The sequence below is a fragment of the Melospiza melodia genome, chromosome 10 (genome assembly GCF_035770615.1).
Source record: "Melospiza melodia melodia isolate bMelMel2 chromosome 10, bMelMel2.pri, whole genome shotgun sequence".
Taxonomy (NCBI): Eukaryota; Metazoa; Chordata; class Aves; order Passeriformes; family Passerellidae; genus Melospiza; species Melospiza melodia.
Genome location: NC_086203.1, coordinates 29402767 through 29424930, shown reverse-complemented (window position 1 = coordinate 29424930; position 22164 = coordinate 29402767). Strand labels below are relative to the sequence as shown.

The window sequence follows — 22164 nt, the reverse complement described above, 5'->3', positions numbered from 1 at the left end:
TTCAGCCTCAGAACTTTCCCTCCTGCTTTGACATTTGTGTAACATTCAGAGGCCTCTTGCTCACACAGAGATGTTCCTCATCTCCAGCCAAGCACTTCAGATGGGAAGAATTATCTATTCCTCACTGACATCTTCCACTAAATGGAACATTTAATTAATTTGGTCCTAGGCCAGTCTGATCTCTTCTGCTCGCACGGAGACGAGCACGACTTGCAACTCTCTGGCACAGCTTCTTCTCCTCCTCCTCCCCCTCAAAAGGAACTTTAGTTGTTTACAGAATAGATACAAGAAAAGCCAAGCTGGTACAGTGACACATCATTAGTTAAAAATACACCACAGCATAAAGAGCTTTAGTGCCGAGAGCGCGTCGGAATGCGGAATTACACGAAAATGGCTTAGGAAGGAAAATGAAAGTCATCTGGAAAGTGGTGATTTTTCCTGCTACAGGCTGCAACAGAACAAAAAAGACTGCAAGCACTTTGTGTTATTGCAGAAAGCCAACTTTAGTGCAATTAACCAAGTTGGAAAAACGGTATAAAGGGTTGTAAAAATACTTGGAATGTATTAGCATCTCTAAAATGCAGATGGTAAACAGAGGGTGCGAGGAGAGGAGGGAGGAAGGTCTCAAAACCCAACCCAAAGTGCAGGACCCCAGCCAGAGGAACCGTAACCAGCAGAGACAATTGTGATTTGCAGCAAGTTGTAGGAAGCTCTGAAGACAGAGAGGCGGAAATGCAGCAGAGATGAGAGAGCTCCTGGGCTGATTCCTGAGCAAAGCCCAGAGGCAGTGAGCCCCACGATGAGCTGGGACTGCAGAGCACAGCACAGGGAGCCAGGCTGAGCTCAGCTCCACAGCTCAGCTCAAAACCACAGCAAAGCCCAGAGCTGGGAGCCCTCTGTGAGAGACAGAGCTCAGCTCCTGCCTGAGGCTGGTGGTGATGCTGCCTCGAGTTGCTGGGAGCTCAGAGAGAGCCCAGGTTCACAACTCTGAACACAAATATGGGCAGAGACCCTCTGAAATAAACCACTTACACTTTGGTTTGAAATAGAGCTCAGACTAAAATAAAACCAGCAGGTGAAATGTCATCAGGTACCAGCATCTGCACAACACCTGCAGAAAGGTTTGGGTTGGAAGGGACCTTAAATCCCATCCAGTCCCATCCCTGCCATGGGCAGGGACCCCTTCTACTGTTCCAGGCTGCTCCAACCTGGCCTTGAGCATTTCCAGGGATCCAGGAGCAGCCACATTTCCTCTGTGCCAGGGCCTCACCATCCTCACAGAGAATTTCTCCCTAATTGACCAATCTTCCACCACTGACATCAGAGTGAGCAGCCCCAAGCACACCCAAGGCATTGGGAATGCTGGAAAGCTGAAGATCAGGCAGTTTAAAATCTTGATGCATAAAAATAAATTATGAGCAGAACATTCCTGTAGCTGTGCCAAAAAGGAATTACCAATATGAGACTGTCAATAGTGGGGGCTCGAGTTCCAGGGTGTAACACAGCACAGCCCACTGCAGCTTCAGGGCTGCAAAAGAAGTCACCAAGAAAAAGTGAGAGATGCTCTAATGACATTTTAAAGGGAGGAAAAACAGAGGTAGCTCTAATCATCATCCTCTGATGAGGTGTTTTAATTCTAGGATAACAGACTGTGGCAAAACCTAAATAAAAACAAAGAGAATCAGGACACATCTGTTCAGCATGAAACATTATTTTTCCTCCTTCTGCTTCCTATGGAAGAAAAAAGACTTCAAGGACTGAGGATAAGATCTCCTGTATCAAAGCAGGTGATACAGTAGAGTTGTGATAATTCCTGTGGAATGAGAGGAACGAAGATTAAGAGGAAAATGAGGAAATAAGAGATCTTTGAACTGCTTTGAAGTAGGGCACCAAAAAGCTGCTCCAAATTCCCACTAACTTCAGCAGTGCATAAAATGCAGTTTACTGCCTGCATGGCTCCATGTTCTGGAAATTCCAACAGTGGGCAGTTAAACCCTGGGAATGCATGAATTATTAGGGAAAGCAGCACAGCTCTGCACACCCAGAGCTGGCAGTGAGTGAGCAGCACAAAGGGAAGCACACACAGATCTCATAGGAACAGGCACACAGGGAAGAGCTGATGGCCAGGAGCTTTTGGTGTGAGGAGCGATGAAAACAGTGGCTGTGAGACTGAAGTGATAACTCCCAAAGGATTTACAAGTGGCGAGGGAGCTGAAGTGGTGGGAAAAGAGCAGAAGGAATTACAGACTGGAGACACAAAGTGAGTCAGGTTCCAGCTCCTTCTTTGTGCCACATGGTGTATTGAGGACAGCTGCCACTCAATAAATCCTAAAATAACTTTTTACTAGAAAACTTTGAGCAGGGCAGTTGCACCACTTCACCTCCACAGATCCATTCCAAATTCAATATAAACCACCAGGATTTGCAACATGGTACAGGCAGATCAATCATTTAAAAAGAGCATTAAGAGAAATCAAAATATGTATTTGCAAGTAAGGAGATTAAGATGTTGTTCTTGAAATGGTATAAACAGGAACAGTGACAAATTTGAATGAATCAAACAAACCAAAACCATCTTGTTTTCCTTCTCAATAAAGACAACTGTGAAACTTGAGAAAGACAACTTGAGAAACTAAGATCCAAATTCAAAGAAAAGTTCAAAACTGACCGTAAGGAATATTTCTTTCTCCTCCCTTCCGTTGGCAGATGAATCCTTTGAAACAAGGAATCCATTTGCCAAATACTTCTAGGGGATCAAGAGATGCAAATTTTCACCAACATAAAGACAGAGGAAGCAGGGAAACATTTCTTGAGTGATGCACACTCCAACACCTTTATGCACAATCACATCTATAATATTTTTATTATAACTAAAATGGTGACAAAATCAGTTCTAGCAAAGATTAGACTGAATATTTTAATCCACAAAGATTAATCTGAATTACAGATTTCCTGAAGAACCTTTGTTTCTGTTTGAGTGCTTTATTTTGAGGTATTAAATATTTTAAAAAGGAGAAGTAAAATCAAAGTGTGTCACAGTGAGCCATGAGGGGCTGGCAGCACCAGGTGTTTCATCCAGACTTTGCTTTAGTTTAGAGTTTCCTAATTTTTAGCCCCATTTCTCAGTCTCACAGAATCCCAGACTGGTTTGGGAGGGACCTTAAAGCTCATCCAGTTCCATCCCCGGCACCTTCCACTATTTCAGATTGCTCCAAGCCCTGTCCAGCCTGGCCTGGAATCTGAGCAAAGACTTCAAACCTGGCAGCAATAATTCCATGTACCACAATTCAAGCACTAAACCAAACCTTTGTGTTTGCCAATTTAACTTTTTTTTCTTTGCCTTATGAGGCTGTGGGTTAAAAGGGGCATGGGAGATGCACATTCAGTACACCTCATTTCCATCTGTAAAGTAAATGTTTAATATGCCAGGAGTCGGAAATTAATTTCCTAAATGTTAATTGATGCTATTTCAAATCGCTGAGGGCACATTGAAGGCATTTCAAATGATTAACACAAGATTTGATGGCAAAGGAGCCATTTCAGTAATGGGCAGAGCCACAGCCATCCCTCCTGTCCCACCTGCAGCAAGAAACGCTCACTGAAAACCCAGTGAAATGGGGGAATTTCATCTGACCAAAACCCAACCATCTCCAGCCTGATTCTGTGTCCTTCACTTGGGGACAGAGCAGCTTTCAGGGCCGTTTTAGGTTTTTTTTGGATTTGCACTGTGGACATAACTGATGACACAAGTAGAGGCTTGTGATGGTGTTCACGGGGGTTCTTGGATTGGGGAAGAGATGTAGATCTGACTCCATGTTTCAGAAGGCTGATTAATTATTTTGTGATATATATTGCATTCAAACTATACTAAAAGAATAGAAGAAAAGGTTCTCATCAGAAGGCTGGCTAAGCTAAGAATAGAAAAAAAGATAAAGGCTTCTGTCTCAGACAGAGTCCAAGCCAGCTGACTGTGATTGGCCATTAATTACAAACAAACCAACATGAGACCAATCCCAGATGCACCTGTTGCACTCCACAGCAGCAGATAACCATTGTTTGCATTTTGTTCCTGAGGCCTCTCAGCTTCTCAGGAGAAAAAAATCCTAAGGAAAGGATTTTCCATAAAAGATGTCTGCGACAGAGGCTGTTCAAGCCACTCAGCCCTTCACAAGCACATCCTTAAATAACCAAAATTATTAAATAATCAAAATAATTGAAAGAAAAAACCACCATAACCCTCCAGTTGATCTGCAGCCCCACAGCCCGAGCAGCATCCCCACCCACAGGGTGCAGGACAAACTCCAGCTCTGGCCTGGGATAATCATGGAGAAGCGTCAGGGGCTGAGCAGTGAGCAGCAATCCAGGTGTGCTGGGGGGACACATCACTCTGGGGGGAGATGGGGCTCTCCTGCTGCAGCGCTGCCTCTCCAGCATTTGTCAGCAGCTCTACACTCACTCAAGCAGCCCCGGAGGCACAGCCACCACCAGCTCGGGGATGACTGATGCTGCATCTCCAGCAGCAAATCCCACTGTGATTTTAATTGAATTCCAGCAGCCATTTTATTTTTTTTCCCCCCCACACAGCCCCTCCACTCTCTATTTCCTCCTTGCTCCCAGTGATTCAGCAGTTTATTCCTCACTACACTAATCCCTCCGTGAGACAGCTTCTCATCCCTTTCAAGCAGTGCTCATGACAGCAGTTGCCCATATCACTGGTGTTTGGGGGTCTTTTTTTCCCCCTATTAAATAGGAATTTATCTCAGACACGCTGTGGCTTTCAGGCTCCACCACTTTTCCAGCCATGAGGAGCATCATGAGTCCTCACACTGTGCTCATCCAATCTCAGCTGAGCTGATGACAGCCTTGCAGGAATTAAAAAAAGAGACAGAAAAATGGAAATCTGGAGCCCAGAGGATCGCAAACAAGCAGTGACACCTGGAACCTCAACCAGCTGTGAAATGTTCTTCAGAATACCTGGGAAATACCTGTTTGCCATTTACAGGGGACTCCACTGACCTGCCAGCTGCCTGTTTGAGTGACTCACCTAACAGGGGCAGAAATTCAGTTAATAGGGAAAAAAATTAGGGAAAACAAACCTAAAAGGTGCAGAAATTCAGTTAATAGGAGAAAAAATAAAAAATAAGGAAAACAAACTGGCAGGAGCCAGCTGTGCCAGAACTCCCAGCAACTCCTATCATTCAATAACACCTTAGAATCCAGGCTGACCCATCCTGACCCAGCTATTTAGGCAGAGGCTCAAAACTCAGCCCAGTGACTCTTTGTTGTAGTAATGAGCAGTTTAAAACCACCATAATTGCTTCTGACCATAATCATCCAACAGCCATGAGCTGTTTATCTGAGAAAAATTAATCCTCAAAGAGTGACCCTCATGTCCACAACGTGTTCTCAGCCATGGAGTGATTGATAAGTTATTCCAAGCCAGTCCACAGAACCACTGGTAGTGGCATTTTATCATCAAAGCTCCTTTGCCCTTAATCAAAGGCTAATTCAACATGAAATCCTTAAATATGGGCTGCACCACAAGATAAAGTTAGCAACCTTGAAAAGGCTGGGAAATGGCAATTTGCACACACAAACACAAGATTGAGAGCTCCCATCCTAACCTGCCTCATCAATCACCAGCTGCAGTGGCTTTAGCAGGACTATTTCCAGAGTATATTAAACTTCACCACATCTTAACCTTCTTGTAAGGCCACAATAATCTCTTTTATAATATCAAACAAGTGCAGAAGGGCAGGCTCGCTTTGTGCCGAAGTATGCCTTGTGTCAGATTTCAGATTTAACAGCCTTGTTGCCTTCCCAGACGTTCCTTGGTGTCATTTCAGCCCCATATTCCCACTCAGGGAGCACAGGCAACACTTCTCACACGCACTCTGAAAGGAAATGCTCTGAAATGCTGGAATGAGGCACATCCCTTGAGCTATCACCTGGTAATTACCTGTGCTTCCAAAATATCTTTGCAAGGAAAAGATCTGGTCAGGCACTTCACTGAACTCAAATTTATCCTAAGTTTTGTCCAAGTATTTATCATGATGTTAGGGTAAAAAGTCAAGTCACGAGGACTCCATCCTAAGTATTACTCAAGTTAAATAAAAAAAAAAAACAAAAAACCCAAAACAAATACTCCAAATCTCAAGCAAAATGCAGACTCTGCAATAACAAATTACCGTCAGGCTTGTATCAAAAAGCTGCCATTTCACTCCACTGCAAAGTCAGGATGCTCTCTCCCAGCCCATCCTCTAAAAACACAACTTAAATCACCCTAAAATTTTGATGATTCAGTTTCATCAAATTACTTCAGAACAACTGCTTTAATTTTTGGGGTTTTTTGGGTGGCACGAGGAACCCAAGTGATAAGGGCAGAAGGAAGCAGCCAAGGAAAGGGATGGCAGAGAGGCACAGAAGGTGAAGAGCAGGCTGGAAGCAGGAGATAATGAGGAGGAAAAGAAAGGACACAGCAGATTTTCAGGGGATTAGGAAGAGTAGGAGGATGTGGTGGCAGACACATCTGACAGTGAGGAGCCAGGGAAGGAGGACAATTCAGGATCCTGGGAAGCAGAAGGATGCCTGGAGATCACAAACAACCCTGATCTTTGAAGGAGGGATCTAAAAATTGCATGTTGGAGGCAGTTCAGTGTCCATCCAAGCAATCCTCTCCCCACACTGACCCCCAGCCCTTCCAGCTGAGCCAAGAGCTGCCAGACACAAAATCACACAAACAGTCACACACCAGGCAAATGGGAAGCTGCCCATGGACAAAACCAGTCCCAATCTTGTCAAACCATGCCCGAAATCCAGACTCTGCCCACCAGAACATCCTTTTCCAGAGCATTCAGTTTTAGGCCATTTCTCCAGCACAACTGTGCATTGTCTGCTGGTAATAATTCTAATTAAATTTACACTCTGAGCCTGGTTGTGGGATACAAAGCCCAGATGCTGCAAACTCTAAGAGGACTGCTGGCCTGTCACTGTTTTAATTAGCTTGACAGGTAATCAAGTAGAATTTTGTAATTATACCACTGCAAAGCACAAATGTTTCCTTTCAAATCCCTTCTCCTGGAGCCACTTTGGTCAAGCACAGGCAGTTTTGAGCCACAAGACCAGAAGGAAAACTCGAACTTGGCTTCTTCAGGGCCTGGCTTTGACTCAGCAAGGCTCATGTGCTGCTGAGGAGCGTGGGAGAGAAACTCCTGCCCTCCCCCAGAGATGAAATATGTATAAAAGCTGAATCTGCAGTCCCCAAATGTGGCATTTTGTCAAGTACAGCAGAGTGTGTGACCACTTTTCCCTAAAGATCATGCTGTGCTTGCTCCTTGAGAGCACAGCCCTGGATCCCAAGGCCGCTGGGGCAGGGGCAGGCCTTGGGCACACAGAATTCACTTTTTGGGATATCTCAGCAGCTTGGGTGACATTGCTGTTCCCACTCCTCACACAAGAACCAAATTCTGCCTTGTGGGGCCATTCCCAGACCCAAACACCCCACAGGGCACTGCTGACCTTCTAATGGCTCACATTCACCAAGGGCTTCCCCACATCAGCTTTTATTTCAAACACCCCTTCACTCCCAGTGCCACTGATGCCTTTTGGGCTACCTAAAAACAGAGGCCAGACAGAATTAAGGGAATAAAAAGCTGTTCTATTTATTGAAGGGCCCAATTTTGGGCAGACACCCAAAAATGGATGATGGGTCAGGGTTTGCACGCTTTTATAAGTTTGGTCCATTTGCACATTGGGGGCAAATCTGCCAATTCCAGCTCCTGCTAATGAAGTCATTGACCCCAAGTTTGCTCCCCCAACTCCCTTTTGTTCCCATCTCTGGCCCTGAGGCAGTGAGGTGTCCTTGATTGCCCGGCCTGCAGAGGAATTGTTGTGTCTGCCCCAAATGGGAAAGCAGCAGCTCACACTGAGTGTGGGGTTTGGAGTTACACACTGAAGAACTGCAGGGTTACAGATATATGAAAATAGAAAAGCTGACATCCTGAGGCATCCCCAGAATGGAAACACTGAACCCAAATTCCAGTCACATCCTCACTAATGAGGCGTGTTTACCCAAGAGTTAAAGGCTCTGTAAACAGAAAGCAATTTCCATCCTCCTGGCTGGGCTGGTGTCAGCATTTGCAAACCATTACCAGCGTGCCCAGAACTGTCTGCTCCAGTCCTCCACACTCCCTATCAAACTGGCATTTAAGGATTTGGAATGCAGAACACAAGGCTGCAGCCTAAAAATAATATCCTGAGATTTGATCCTGCACTTCTTATTCAGGCTCAATTAATCAAGGTTGCCTAACTCTTCAGAAGTACTTTTCATCAGCAGATTGAAAACACTTCCCACATGAAATGGGGATCAGCGTCTCCTTTTTACTGTGGGGAACCTGAAAATGAGATTTCACCTGGGAAGGAGCTCTGAGGCTAATTTAGGACTACTGTCCAAAGGGATGAGGAGTCCATTATTCAAAGTTATCTTTTATATTAAGAAATAAGCTTTTCCTTTCAGACCACTAGAAAGACTAGAAAGTGATCTATCACAAGATTTATCATGCTGTCTCTGAAAACCTCACACCAAGAGAGCCCATTCCAAAAGAGCCAGGCTGAATGAGAGTATTTACTCGATCTCCATCTTCAGTTTTCACTGTGAACACCCCCCAGGATTAAGGAGAAACTCCCAAGAATTAAGAAATTAAATATTTTTGTCAGAAACCATCTGCAGTCTCTCTGAACAGACACAGTAATAACATCTAAAACTAAGACAACATTCATTTTTCAAATAACTGTAAGCTCTGAAAACATCTTGTTCTCCTTTGGAAACAACATCATTCAGAGTTAAAAGCATGTTGGAAAAAACCCCCTCCAGATAATTTCAGGGTCTGTAGAACAAAACTCACCTCTCCACTAACAAGATTGATTCCCTTTGACATTCAAACTGAGAGGCCATTAAGAAAATTTCAGTTTCAGAAACACCACAGGTTTTTTTGACTAATTCAATTGCAGAGTCAATCATTCAATGATTAATTAAACACCAATTTTGAAAATCTCTTGACAAGAACAATAGGAGCCTAACCAGAGAAAAAACCCTCTGAAACGTTATTGATAACAAGATATCAATATCCCTTTGAAAAAGAGTCACTCTACAGCTTCCATACATCCTGTTAAATATATATAATTTATAATTTACCATTTATAATAATAGCTGAAAGCAAATTGTTCCATAAACCTTTCAATGTAGAATTACATAAATGCAACATATACACTTAAACGCAGATTTATAAATTCTTTTAAAAAGGGAAATCAAAACGCCCTGCAAGGACACAGACTCCAGGACAAATTCTTTAAAACACAAACAACACAAAGGAGATTCTGACATTCAATGCAATGATGTTAAGAATAAAGAGAAATTAACACCAAAACATCAGAATTAGGATTAAACAATTCTTACCTTCTCCAGTGCATGATATGTAGCCTTCAGTCAGATTTCCAATACCTGAAAGAAGAAAATCAAATGGGATGTTGGTTATGCTGGTATTTTAAGACACTAAATTAATTCTTGCTATTGTCAATTTGTTTTGCACTCAGAGAGGCTGTCTTGGATGAGTTTTATTTATTTGCTGTTTTCAAAGTGCCACGAGACAACAGCAGGAACCTGCTCAGGTCCTTTTTCACTGCTTGATTCCACTGCTCCCCTCAATCCATGAGGTTTCTTCTCCAAAACCCCCAAACCCTGCCCTAGGGTTCAGCCTGTCCATGTGTGACTCAAACCTTCATTTTTCCACCTCTGACTTCACTAAAGGCTGAAACTCTTCCACTGATAACTCAGCTGACAACAAACCACCCTAAATCCCACAGAAAGAGGCTGAAGCAGAGCCATTTCCCATTAGATCATCCAAAACACATGCTAATAAAATTTGAAAAATATAAGAAAAAAACCAGGAAACTTATCCAACACATGATTTTAAACCTAAAGCTTCACATGTTTGGTAGCTAGGTATGGGTCACACAGAGAACAGATGGCAAATGGAGATGATGTTTATGAAACTAGAATTCAGTGGGCACCAGAAATGCAGCAGAAATCATATATTGTAAGGAAATATGAGCTTTTTTTACACTATCAACACATCCCAGATAGGAGAGGCAGAAAAAGAAGTCTGACATTTTGCCTGAAGATAAGCACCCATTTCCTGGGTTGTAGCTTAAATCACAATTTGATATGAGGAAGTCACAGCCAAAGGAGAGCCCTGCTCCTGTAATGGGCTACTGAAGTCCCTGAGAATTAGATATTGAGAAGAAATTCCTCCCTGTGAGGGTGGGCAGGGGCTGGGATGGAATTCCCAGAGCAGCTGGGGCTGCCCCTGGATCACTGGCAGTGCCCAAGGCCAGGTTGGACACTGGGGCTTGAAGCCCATGGTGTCCCTGCCATGGCAGGAGTGGCACTAGATGGGATTTAAAATCCCTTCCAACCCAAACCTGTCTGGGATTTTATGGATCTAAAAGCTGCTACACCCCATTCTGTACTGGGGAATTGTATCCCTGGCAGCCTAAAGGGATATTTCGCCTTCATTCACCATGGATGCACCACTCCCACCCACCAGCAGCTTTCAGCAAGGACCTGGCTGACACCTCCCAGCCAGAGAGCTCTACTCATGGACCAGCAGCTGGCACAGCTCAATTTTCCATCTGGATTATTGGAATTCAGGACATCCCTGTGGCTGTCCTGGAGTGCCAGGGGGCTCAGAGACCCCAGCACACAGCCCAAGACACCTGTGACTATGACCCATGGAAAAAAAAATTACCAACCTTATATCAGGATCTGCAAGCCACGAAGGTAGAATAATAATCAGTTTGTCACAGGGTGAAAAAATAGATTTTGGGGGTTTTTAGAATGGGGGTTCAGGAGGCAAGATGGAGGCCAAGAGGAAGGAGGAAGGCTGGACATGGCCAGATTCTATCTTCTGCTGTGATGGTGGCACTTTTACATTGGTTTAGAGTAGAAGCTGACTGTCTAACACAGGTGATAGGTATTGGAAGTGATTGTAAATATTGTACACATAGGTTTTAGTATAAAAAGATAACGCTGCCCTGGGGGAGGCAGAGTGCCTCTGACTGTCCTGCTGAGTGGACCTTGACGGGACAGGAGTAGGAATTTTATAGATAAGATACAATAAAGAACCTTGAGACCGAGAAATGAAGAGCTCTGACTCCTTCAACCACCGGGCTGGGAAAAGAGACTTTCTAACACATCTCAAAGCCACTGTGAGCAGCTAAAGCCCCAAGACTGGATTTCCTGGAGGGAAGAGCTCCTGAGCTGGGAGGGGAACAGGTGGGATTCAGCTCCAGCCCTGGGTCTGGGAAAGCTTTCCCTCGAGGAGCAGGCTGGAGGCAGGCAGAGCCAGATGGAGCCCACCAAAGTGAGCACAGCGCCGCGGAGAGCGGGGAAATATTTGACATTCAGAGCTTTGCTAATTAGACGTGGAGAAGAAACGAAAGGTTTCGTACCAATCAAAATATTACTCTGTTTACTCTAACTGTTCAACTTATCACTTCACTCAGGCAAAGTTTGGGAGAACAACTTGCACAAGTTAAGCAACGCTCCACCACCAACGTCGCTGTGTATTTTTAGACGCTACAAAGCCCTGGCTGCTGAAAACAAAGCAAAAAAGCCCCAAAACTCTGCAGTTTTGGCTCAGCCAAGCCTGGTCTGCTCAGTACAGTGAGATTTGGAGCCCACCAGGCTCCCAGACACCCCTGAACCCCGTGGGCATGCACAAGAGGTGTCTCACAGAACACCTGCACAGCAACCCCCAGAGCTGCACCTCACCACGCTTTGGGCTTTTGTTTCTCCATCCCTCTCATGCCTGTGTGCAGAACCGAGCTCGGGTGGCTTTTTTTGGAGCTGACGTGGGAGACTGTGGATGAAATCTTGGTTCTTCTCTTCCCCCACACCCCCAGCCAGTGCAGTTACTACAAAGCTCATGATGCTTTCTCCTGCTGGAGCTGCTCGCCTTGGGTGGAGCACAAAGCTCATCGCCCATCTGCCCATCCAGCACTTTGGATACTTCATCATTTTGGGCTGGAAGGAGCAGGTGACTGGTAGAAAAACACCTAAATTCTGATTCTGTCTGCTTAGCAGCTCCAGCCAGCAGCACACAACCACTCAAACCCTTCAGAAACTGCAGGTTCCAACAACAGGAACACTCCTAGGGACAATTTCTTGAAACACTCTGCCTTGGCAGAGAGATGCTGACTCAGACCAGGGAGGAGGCACATTGAGAATATTCTGTTTTCAGCACAGGATTTCATCCTGCAGGAATTGCAGATAGTCCTGACAAAACCTGCAGATCTGGTGTTCAGGTGGTGACCTGGCAGTGCTGGGTTGATGCTTGAGCTCCTCTCAAAGGGCTTTTCCCACGTTTAAAATTCTGTGTTGGAGATGGTGATTAAATTAATTGTACATTATCCTCAGCAGCAGCACTGGTTGGAAAACCTACAGCTTTTCAATAATATTCTGCCCAAACATCAGCAGTGCCCAAGCAATTTTGCTAAATAATAAAGAAACCTCCCCTAGCCTGGAGGGTTTGGCCAGGAATTCAAGCCCACACCTTCATCCCAGGTGAAAAACAACCTGGAACAGGAACTGGGGGGCACAGACTGTGCTCCCTCCCTCAGGTGACACTATGGAAGACAGCACACTAAAATCTGAATTTAGCACGTTCAGTATTTTCTGCATCCCTTGTCAACAGAAGGCTTTGAAAAAAACCCTTCAGAACACGGAGAGGAAGTTTTCTCCAAAGGAAAAGGCAACAACACTTTTAGTGCAGCTCCCCAGCCACCACTGCAGTTGTTCTTGAAGCTGTAACTTCCAAAAAAAAACCCAGAACAAACTCAGTTTTGTGCAAGCCTCATTTCATGTAAAGGAACAGCACATCCTTCAAGAGGGGGAAAAAAACGACTTAAGGAGAGAAAATAAAAATAGAGAGGATTCATTTCGCAGTAATACCGTGTATTTGCACAGAAAAAAATCCACTTTTTTTGTGGAGGCAGTTCTTTGGGAGCTGGCAAGAGGGAGCACTGATGAGTGCTGCAGAAGTGCTGATCTCTCAGCTGCTGCCAGCAGAAATCCATGCATTACCCTGAGTTTCTATTGACACAAACTCGTGCACAGGGGGCTGAAAGCAGCACTCCCAGAGAAACCTGAGGGGATTTTTCTATCTGGAGGATTTTTAGCATCATCTGCAGATCCTGCCCTTACTAATGCATCCTTCCTCACAGCAGCTGGAGCCCAGGCTGCAGGAAGGAAAGGGTGATGGGGCTTCCCTGGGGGAGGAAACCAAGCCTGGCCCAGGACTGGGACATTACTGAGCACCAGGCTGGGATTCCTCACCCCAAAATTCTCCCTTCCTCACTGCAAGTACACAACAGCTCATTTTATTTAAATTTTTTTCCTGTGCCTGGCTCTGTTGTGGTTTTAGGTTTATGGAATCAGCATCCTCTGGCACTGTTTTGCATCATCTCCCAAACCATAGACTTGTCCTATCTTGCAAACCCTGTTTTAAGATTAAATAAAACTGAGATTTTGCATCTCTGCCTCATTCCAGTCTCAAAGGAGACACTCCAGGAGCCCTCAGACTGCAGATTTGTCTTTATCTCAAGCCCCCTGTACACTGTAAAGAGATTTTCCTGCTCCTGTTTTCTAACATGAACTTCCAAACCTTCCACACAATATTCCTCAGTAAGGCTAAAGGAACATGAGAACCAAAATTTTGAGGACTAAGGGCTCATTAATAAATGCTAATAAATAATCCAGTGCACCTGAAGCTGCTCTTGCTTCTCTTCATTTCCACCAGCCCCAGGAGGAAAGCTGCTCTGTTCCACCCCTATTCCTGCTCCAAGAGGAAATTCCCAGCACAAAATCCGTGCCCAGCCAGCTCTGCCCCAATCCTGCCTGTGCTGCTTCTCCAAACAAAGCCAGAGGATGTGAACTCTGAATTTCCACCACCTGGATCAGCATCACCCCCAGCCCTTCCTCAAAGGAGCAGACAGAGTTTTCTGGAGCTGAAATATAAATCCCACGTGCAGAGGCATTTCCTGTGCATTTAAACACTGTTTAGTGAGTCAGCCAAAATCATTCTGCAAGTGTCATCCATCTCCTGGGGGAAAAGCCTCAGCAGCCTCATCCCAGCACAGCTCTCCCAGGGACTGAGGGCTTCCACTCCCCAGCAAAATCCTGTCAGAACAAAGAGCTCATGTGATTTGTTCTAACTAAAAAAAATTGCAAAAAATTATATTTCAGACTCTTATTTGGTCTCATCAAGTGGAATCGAGAGTTACAATTTTATATTGGGTTTTCAGGCTTTACAATTCCATTTGTTGGCTGTCATTTGCTTCACAAATGAACAGAACACTGAGATTTCTCTGATAATCTCTCCAAACAATTGTAGTGCCTATATTTATTATCAATATGCAGCCATGCAGGTCAAAGGGATTCACCAGCTGATTCCTAAATTGAACTTGCAAGATGCACAACCCTTAAAATTCTCTCTACTGCTTAAAATGGGATTTTCTGCTCCATCAAAAAAAAACTTTTACTAACTGTAAAAAAACTTTCAATGACTGCACAGAGCAGAAGCTCCTGTTTGAAGGATGCTCTCCCAAAGCTGTTTTCCCACAGGGATTCATGTGGAGAGCCCACGGATCAGGAAAAAGCCCAGGAGAACCCCAGGAGCGGCACTCGGGAGGGGATGATGTGTTCATCACCTTCCTACTTGAAATGCAAAGTAATGACACAAATTAAATTGGTTTTCCTTGTCTGAGTGATGCCTCTGTCTCCCCAAAGTGCTGATTAAGAGATCCTCCTCTCATCTGCACGGAGCCCATCACCTCCCCAGAGGTTACTGCAGCTGAACCTGCCGGGCTTTGGTGGCACAAAGGGACAATCCTGACACAGCTGAACCTGCCAGGACAATTCTGACTCACCTGAACCTGCCATGCTTTGGTGGCACAAAGGGACAATCCTGACACAGGCACAGTTTGGGCTTGAGGCTTTTCCCCACCCACATGCAACATCTTCATTTCACTCTCCAAGCAGCACAAGGGGATGGGGTGTGCCAGCTCTCTTAAGGAAATAGTCACATTTCAGTCACCATCACCATAAACTGCAGGTAATAATATTAGGTAATAATCAATACTGAAATTAGGTAATAATCCTAATTTTAATGAGGTGTCAGCAGAGCTGCTCTAAAGCTGTACAAGCCCCATCTTCACTCCCCATCCTCAGGAGCTCAGGCTGTGTGAGCTCCCCAAGCTCATGCTCTGAGACAATCCCACCACAGCTCAACAAAAACTGATGGGGTCTTGTAAAACTTCTGGATTTCTGCACTTTCTACTGGGCCAAAGTCTGTCTTCAGAGCAGGAGAGCCCAATGTCACATCCTGGCATGAGAGTTCAGCACAACTCAGCCAGCTACACCTGCCAGGGCACCACCAGCTCCCCTTCATTCCTCATTCCCATCACTCAATCATATTCAATGTTTTCTTGCTGGGATTGCAGTGCCAGAAGCAAAACTTGGGAGTGATCAGAAACCTCTCTAATCACCTGCAACCAATTACAAAGCACCAAACAGCAAAGGTCACGGATAAAAAACCAAATCAGGCACTGAGTAATGAGTGTCTACGCCACACAGCATAATCAGCAGCCCTGAGAGTTCATTTCCCAGGTTTGACCATTGGTTTTTATCTGAGGTGACAACTCGGTGCTTATTTACCCAGGTAAGGTGTGCACCCACAGCCCCCTGATTGCTGCAAACAGAGGCATTAAATATTTCCTGCTACTCCAGCATTTCCAGCTTGGAGCAGAACCATCTCCCAGCACTCAGCAGCGAGGTTTTTATGACCTTCTGTGGTGAGGAATCATCTTGTGCAGGGAGATGAGATGGATGCACGCCCACAGCCTCTCCTCGCTGGCGCTACAGCTCCATCACCATTAAATTGTTTGTTTTGCTCCTTCTTAATTTGTTCCTTGTCCTTGCAAACCCCAAGACATTTCAGATCGCCCACACCCTCCCTCAGCACCGTGTTCTCCAGAAAAACAAGGGCTCCTGCCTTCCAAGCTGCTGCCTTTGAAGAATTGCTGAGAAGCTGCACAAGTAGGTCAGGCAGTGCAGAGGCACAGGGGAGGCTACAGAGGGGTTTGGGGTTCCTTGTGGCCACATCAGCCCCAAAAATGACATTCCCAGGTGCTCACCCCTGTTCTTTCATGTGGAAAAAGCAACAGGGTGAGTAAGAGATGTAAGTTTATGTTGCTCTGTTCCAGCAGCACGGATCAAAGCTGGATGAGCAGAGGTGTCACAGACATCCTTTATGGAAAATCCTTTCCTAAGGATTTTCCTCCTGAGAAGCTGAGAGGCCTCAGGAACAAAATGTAAACAATGGTTACCTGCTGCTGTGGGATGCAACAGGTGCATCTGGGATTGGCCCTTGTTGGTTTTTCTAATTAATGGCCAATCACAATCAGCTGGCTCAAACTCTCTGAGAGTTCAGGAGACCCCTGTGAACACCACCACACAGAGGTGTGACAATGAAAACACCAAAAAATGAAAATCAAAGCTTGAAATTCTGGGGAGAAAGTCCCAAAGATTTTTCAGGTTCTCAGAATAACCTGGGGGTGTTTGGGGTGGGAGGCATGGGGCCAGCTGAGCCTGCTCACCCCAACAGTGCCTCAACACAAGCAGAATTTTCCTTTCTTTAAATTTTATTTTTTTAACCCATCATCTCAGAGAACAAAGGGGTGGAGCTGAATTTTCACTGTTGTATTCCTATTTATTAATGCCCTGAAAACCAGCAGAGCCACGTAAACTCTGCTCCTGCTCGTGGGGTCTCACCAAGAGCCCTGGACACAGCCAGGAGAAGAAATGTCCCACTGGAAAGGCAGTGAAGAGCCAAGAAAACCTCAACTCCAACTTAAATCTTATTTAAAAAAAAAATCTGAATTGCAACCAAACAGAACTGTAGCATTACCAATTTTTAAGACAATAATTTAGCAAGTCCTGGATGCCACTAAGGAAAGCTGGAAAAAAGCCACTTTGGCATCAAGAGCCAGCTGGAAAAGGTGATAAAACCCAGGATTTTGAGAGCAGGAAAATCATACATGAACTACCAAAAATATCAATATTTTCCCCTTATTCAGCTGCTGGAAGCAGTGAGCACAAAGCAAAGAAAGTAAGAGTAATAAAATTGACATGGCATCAGCAAAACCTCCCAAAAACCTTCCCAAAGCAGGAGAATGTCAATAGTGACTGGGGTACAATAAACCTCCCTTCCCTGCAAAAAGCATCCAGGATGTCTTGGGCACAGCAATTCCATCACTAATCAGCAATCCATGCTAGGAAATTGTGTCCCAGTCAAATAATTTTTCCAGAGGACTCATAAAACACCCCAAAATATTGAAAAAGTGGCAATAAAATACAACCTTTCGTAAGGTAAGTTCCTTCTGAATTATGGATTATAAATGAAGTCATTGAGACATCCAAAAATCTCATTATTTAGGAGCAACTGACAGCAACTAAAGGTGAGTTCAAGCCTTACAAGGAGGAACAAACCCAGAAAAGAAGATTTTTTTTTCTCTGTTCTTTCCACCAACCCATCTGAAATAAACCATAAAGGTGGAAGATGGGACTGTCCCCCATGTGTGACAAGTGCAAGCAGCACATCGAGACAAAAAAAATCCCAATTTATTTCATTTAGCACCATCTATTAAATGCACAAATCACAATTTTACAAAAAAAAAAAAAAAAAGACAAATCCTGAAAAATGAGTCTAAAATACTTTCAAAGCACTCACTAAAGCCAAGAGATTCTAGTGAAGGCCATGTGTATTGATCCCCCACTACCAACATAAAGTTAATATTAATTAAAAGTAAATTTGAATTATAATATTTAGAGTATTATAGTATTATAAACTGTAAAATCAGACAAGCTTCAATTGCTCCCTTCAGATTTTTTCCTAATTTAACTCCTATTGTCCTCCTGAATTTCCACAGAAACACTGAAATACCACAAGGATTTTTTTTTTTGTCCTGCAGGAAGTTCCCTCCCTTCAATTCCCACTCTATTTATTCCCTCAGAGTCAGTAGGTTATGAATGGGGAAAAGGAAAAAAAATGAAGAAAAATCTGTGTTGGGATGTGATCTGTCCACACGGAGAGGCACAGCCTGCACCCCAGTGATGCTGAGCCCTTCCCAGACCAAGTTCAGCTCCCAGCCCTGACATCTGTCAGAACAGACCAGGTCAGTTATATGGGCAGCTTTTCCCCATTCCTCCCCCTCCAGGAGTTCAATTATTGCAGCAGCATCATGAATAAGCGGGATTATTTTCAGGAAGAATTACAGAAAAAGTAAGAGAAATACAATAACCACAGGATTTGCCAGACCCAGCAGATCCCTGCCCCTCCTGAAAGGGTTAAACCCAACATCCCCATCTCCACAGGCACCATCCTGTCAATGTGCTGAATTATTTAGCAGGCAGATGTTTGACTTGAGGTTTTTCTCCAGGTCATAAAGTCCCCAACAGCAAGGAGCCAGCAGAACCTGGGATGAGGCTGCCCAGGGATTCAGCCACACCAAGTTCCATTTGTGACCATTTTGTGCCTGTTCCGATGAGCAAACCCCAAATTTTCCCCAACAGAGTATTTACACAACTGTGGAAAAGCACTGAAAACTCGAATTTGGTCACTTCTGCACCAAGTTAAGGATGTTGCTCAATCCCCAGAGGATTTGATCACTTCTGCACCAAGTTAAGGATGTTGCTCATGGTTTAGGTTGGGCCACCTCCAAGTAGAAGAGTGAGGGAATTCTTTTGGGAAAAGCTCCTGGCTCATCATGCCCAGAGCTCTGAGCAATGGATCAAGTCACAGGGAAATGGCCCCAGTGTCTAAAAGAAGCTGTTACTTAAGAAAAATAAACTGCTCCTTTTTCTTTTCAGTGTTCTTTTCATAAGCTTAATAAAATGCAAATAAATATAAATACATAAATATATGGAATAGAATGGAAGGAATTAACCAGTAAATGCAACAGAAGGGAGATACAGGAACAACACACAAAGCAAAAGCTCCAGTGAAAAACACTAAAACTGCATAACATAGGGTAAATCTTCTTTATGTACAGCTTCTACAGCCCAGCCACGGAAAACACCTCATTGTACTTCTGTAGTTTGATCAGGAGTTCACTAAAATGTCCTCCAAGGTCCTGACCAGCTTTAAAACTCAGCTGACCACCACGGGCTGCTCATGGTTTGCACATAAATCCTAAAGCAGCTCCCACTTAGCCAGACCCAGCTCCAAGATGGCTCTCAAGACAAAATAATCCTTTTTATTTCCAACCATGACAAAACCAGCAGATATTAGAGACACCTTTCTGGGTGGCAGCAGCACACAAAGATGCTCCACTAGAGCCTCACTTTCAAGAAACCAAAGCATTTTCTAAATAATAACATCAGTTTTAGCAAGGGAGGTAAAGCACAGGCGGTATCAGGATAAGGAAAATAAAGTTCTGAGAAACAGAGTTCACCAGAGACACAAATAAAAACACAGAGGCTAAAAACACCCTCTGAACAACTACCCAGCTCCAATCCTCAGAAAGATGCTCCCTTCAAGCAAAACTCTCCCTCCTCCACCTTCCTCAATGCCCCAAAGCCCCCCTGAGATCTCCCCCTGACTCACCAAGGCTGGGACAGATCCTGGGAACTCTTTCTGCTCCACCCCAGGGCTCAGCCCAACAGAGTTTGGGGTTCTCCACCAGCACCTCCTATAAGGAGCTCCTGCAGCCCCTCCCCTGCCCAGGTGGGTGTCAGCCCCCCCAGCCCTGCCCACTGCACCATCCACACCCCACAGCACCTGGCTGGGAGTGCTGGCACTGGGAAATGCTCCACCAGGAGGAAAACGAGTGGAAATGTGGCTTGGATTCCCACTGCTGGCTGGGGTGGGACAGGAGAGCTGCCCCCTCAGCCCCAAGGAGATGAGCCCATGGCATCACAGACTGCACAAACCTGGCAGTGCCATGCAGCAATGAGCAGTGAAAATCTCTTGTTGGATCAGAGGGAAAATCCTCTTAAACTCAGAGTCTCAGGTGAAGCAAAGCAAAGCCCCTCCTAACCCAGACCCCAGGAGACAGGGACATCCCAGGAGAGCTCCTTGGTGCCACTCAGAATCCCAAATATCCTCCCAGATCTTCACATCAGAGAGCCCCAAATGCCAATAAAGTGGCCTTGAGCAGGCAGGAGCACGGGGCATCTCCCTTCTCTGACGCCTTTTTGGGATTACCTAAAAACAGAGGCCAGACGGAATTAAAGGGGAAAAAAAATGCAGTTTATTTATTGAATGGCCTCAGGTACATGTAAAGCACACAAAGCCCCCAGGGGCTGCACCCAAAATGGATGATGGGTCAGGGTTTTCACACTTTTATCAGTTTGCTCCATTTGCATATTGGGGTTAATCTGCCAATTCCAGCTTCAGGTAATGAAGTCATTGACCCCAAGTTTGCTGCCCCAACTCCCTTTTGTTCCCATCTCTGGACCCTGAGGTGTCCTTTATTGCCAGGCCTGCAGAGGAATTGTTGTGTCTGCCCCAAAAGGGAAAGCAGCAGCTCCCACTGTGTGTGGGTTTTTGGAGTTACACACTAAAGAACTGCAGGATTATGAATATATGAAAAATAGAAAAACTGAAATCCTAAGGGATCATCTCCATCCCAGCCCTTCCCAGTGAGGACAGAACCCCTCAGCTGGAAACCAGAGCTCCTCTGCAATGCTAGCACAGAAAACACTGAATTTCATTACCAGGACAAGCAGCTGTAGCTGTGGAGCCTAAGAAGGTGATGGAGGATAGCACCAAGGGGAATAAAAACATCATCACTAGCACTGGACATGAAAGCCCCCATTGCCCTTGATGGCATTCATAAAGCACACCCTGAGCAGGAATTACTCTAACAGGGTCACACTTTGTGCTACACAGGGAGCATCCATCCATGCCAGGCATGGAGGTCACCAGCTCACAGGGATTTATCCTCCACACACCCAGCCCTGAGGCAAATCCCCCTTTTAAAGAAGGGTATGGCTGGGAGGCAGAGCAAATGTTTTAAAATGGAAAAGCAAAGTTAAGCAAACCTAGCCCAAGCAGCCCCAGCTTTGCCTAGACAACAATTCTGGCCAGACAAAATGTGTTTGTTAGACGCATCCAAAAGGAGGAAAAGTCAAAAGATTCGCTCTCAAAAGACTGCAATTATTTTAACTGCACATAAATGTACCCCTTTCTTGGCTATAAATAACCCTCTGCAATTACGTGCTAATTACTCAATCAAACCCCAGCGTAAATACAGCGCCACAAAGATAATCAGATCGTTCTTTGTACAACGGAAATTAATTGATAACGGGAGCTGTACAATTGCAAATTAGAGCGATTACACTTGGACTGCTCTGTTGGCCAGAGTTAATCCTGAGTTTTCCTCCATCGATGGGTAAAAGGATGTGTTACAGGTGGCACTGGGTGACTGTGGCATTCACATTCCCTGAACATGATTTCTTCGTCCAGGGTTTTCCTCCTGGGAAGCTGAGAGGCCTCAGAGAAAAGGGAAACAATTCTTATCTCATTTGCTTCTCCTGTGTTGTGCTCCTGTGGAATGTGTTTGGAGATTGTTTATCCAAGGTGATTGTTTCATTGGATTCTGGTTTGAGCTGTTTTCACTCACTGGCTACTTACAGAATCACAGAATAATGAGGTTGGAAGAGACCTCTAAGATCATCATCCAACCTGTGCCCCAACACCTCAACTAGATTATAGCACCAAGTGCCATGTCCAGTCTTTTGTTAGACACATCCAGAGATGTTGATTTTACCACCTCCCTTGGAAGAGCATTCCAGTGCTTTATTACTCTTTCAGTGAAAAATTTTTTCCTGATATCCAACCTATCCCTTCCCTGACGTAGCTTGAGACTGCATCCTCTTATTTTTAAATGAGGGCCGAGCTGTGTCACGACTCTGGAAGGAGCCACGAGTTTTTGTTATTATCCTTTTAGCATTCCGTAATTATCTTCTCTGCATTCTTTAGTATAGTATAGTATTCTTTAAGATAATTAGTGTAATAAAGTAATAAATTAGCCTTCTGAGCACAT

General features: G+C 44.8%; 1 protein-coding gene across 2 annotated transcripts in view; it reads right to left on the bottom strand.

Annotated features, from left to right (window-relative positions):
• Positions 1–22164, bottom strand: part of LOC134422679 (contactin-4) — a 259070-nt gene that overhangs the window by 215151 nt on the left and 21755 nt on the right. For both annotated transcript variants that reach the window (XM_063165043.1, XM_063165044.1), the window contains exon 2: positions 9455–9499. The gene's annotated coding sequence lies outside the window, so the exon portion shown is untranslated. The remainder of the gene's footprint in view (positions 1–9454; positions 9500–22164) is intronic.